This window comes from Apteryx rowi, unplaced genomic scaffold (genome assembly GCF_003343035.1).
Source record: "Apteryx rowi isolate R43461 unplaced genomic scaffold, aptRow1 scaffold_2089, whole genome shotgun sequence".
Taxonomy (NCBI): domain Eukaryota; kingdom Metazoa; phylum Chordata; class Aves; order Apterygiformes; family Apterygidae; genus Apteryx; species Apteryx rowi.
In genome coordinates this window covers 6,788-9,156 of record NW_020448407.1, presented here as the reverse complement: position 1 = coordinate 9,156, position 2,369 = coordinate 6,788, and positions in this window count along the sequence as shown.

The following is a 2,369-nucleotide window of genomic DNA, read 5'->3' as shown; positions in this document are numbered from 1 at the left end:
GCCGCTGGGGTGTGGGGTGCAGCCGGGCCGGGGGACGCGGGGTTGTCGCCCGCCGGGGCGAGCGCGGGGTGCTGCCAGATGTGGGACAGGGGTTTGTCACCCGCCGCCGGGGCGCGGGGTGCGGCCGGGCCGGGGGACGTGGGGTTTGTCACCCGCCGGGGTGGGCACGCTGCCCCGTTCCCGCGTCACCCGGCAAACACTGAGTCACGGCGAGAAGGGACTTGTTCAAGGTCACCAACGGGCTGGGGAAGGACCCAGGCGTCCGGGCTGCCGGCGCCCCCCCGCCCTAACGCTACAGCCGGAGCCGGGCAGGGGACCCAGGCGTCCCCCGGGAGGGAACCCAGGCGTCCGGGCTCCCCTCCCTCCGTGTCACCTTTCCCCCTTGCTGCGGCGCGGTGTGGTTGCCGGCTGTGCGGGAAACCCTCCCTGCGGGCTTGTGCCGGGGCGCGCGGATGCGGGCGTCCGGCTGTGCGGGGCGTTCGCCCCCTGGCGCGGGCAGCGGYGCGCCGGTGCAGGTGTGCGCCGGTCCAGCTGCGCGGTGTTGTGCCGGTCCGGCTGTGCGGACAGCCTCCCGCGCCCCTCGGCACCCCCYTGCTCGCGGCGCGCGCGGCGTCTCTGCCTGTCCCTGCCGGCTCCGTCTGGGGCGTCTGTGTCAGGCGGCGCCGGTGGGGTCTGGCTGCGGGTCCGGGCGCCCATGGCGTTGTGCGCGCCCCCGCCTGTCTGGGCTGCGCCTGCCGGAGGCTTTGTCAGGCTGCGGCGCGGCGGGGGGTTGCCTGCGGCCGCCGGTGTGGGACCCCCGGGGCTGCCCCGCCGCTCCCTCCCTCCCCGCCGCGCTCCGCAGTCACCCGGACGCCTGGGTCCTGCAGCCTCTCCCGCGCTTGTCTCCAAGGTCACCCTCCTCCCGGACACCCGGGCTGGTCGGATCGACCCCCCAGTGGGGCTCCCGGACCCCCCTCTGCCCCCCACCATCAGCCCCGGTGTCCAGGAGGCCACGTGGGTGTGGAGGCGGGTGACATTACACCCGCTGCAGGCACAGGCGCCCACGCAGCCGGCGCTGTGGGTCTCCCCACCAGCGCAGCCGCCCTGTGCACCTCCCCGGTGGGACACTGCAGCTCCGGGGTGGCTGTAGTCCTCCTCATCCGCCTGTATGTCAGTGAGAACCGCCCGCGCCTCACTCCTGCAGTGCACCGCCTGCAAGGATCGCGCTGGGCCAACAAGYGGGTGCAAAGGATTGTGTGTGCGGCAAAGTGCAGGTCAGTGTCAGTCGGAGCCGCCTGTATCTAAGGGCTTGCTCGGTGTTTGTGCCTCACAACACGTGTGGGTACAGCGACCCCGTGCTGCCTGCAGTGCCTTCTGCTGCCCGCTGCACTGAGGGTGTCTGTAGTGCTACACCGAGACAGGATGGTGTTCAACACGGCTACACCTGGAAACAGGCTTTCAGGCTGCCATGTGGCAGCCAGTCGTAGCTGCCACCTGCGCCCAGTAYGCTCCGGTTGTACCTGCACATCCTTGTCTGGCGGCTGCTCGTGTCCCCTGCGCTCTCCGGTCGCGGTGTGCGTGCCATCAGGCGTTGCCGGCGGTGCCCGCGCACAAGCCTCCCCGTCTGTGCCCGCACCCGCTCACAACCAGCCTCGCGTGGTCGCACACCCTCCCCGGCTGTCTGGGAGCAGGTACCCCAGTCCCTTCCCGCTGTCCCCCCCCCGGCTGTAGCACCTGCAGGGTGGTGGGACCGTGTGCATCCCCAGCGCCACCTCTTCTGCACTGCCAGACGGGGACAGCCGTCCCCATCGGAGGRTGGCAGGCGCGAGGGACGCCTGTCACCGCCRCCCTCACACGSTGCCCCAACACCYGCTGCCACACTGTGTTSCCCACCCAGCAGAGCCCCCCAACASCCCGCTGCTATCTGCCTGTCCCCATCCCTGCTGCCTGCTCCGACTGTCCCTCCTCCCCRCACGCTTCACCCACCCGCCTGCTCCTGGCCCAACGCCACCGCAGCCGYCACAACCAGCCTCGCCGCCTGTGCCCTGCCTGCCCTTCTCCCCCCTGCCTGTTGGTCTGGCCGCCTGTTCCCTGCCTGCTCTTTCTCCTCCCTGCCTGCCTCTGCCTGTTGCCTCGTCCACCTGTGCCCTGCCGGCCCCTCTCCCCCTGCCTGCCTCCACCTGTTGATCTCCCTGCCTGTCTCCTGGCCGCTTCTCTCCCCCCGCCTGCCTCCGCCTGTTGCTTTGCCCGCCGCCTCCCCCCCCCGCACGCCTGTATCCCCCAGCCCGTGCGCCAACCGCGTCCCCCCGCCGGCCGCCGGCGAGCGCCGGAACGAGACGGGGAGAAACGAAAGAGAAAAGGACAAAGCGCCGCGGCGGGAGGCGGGAGGC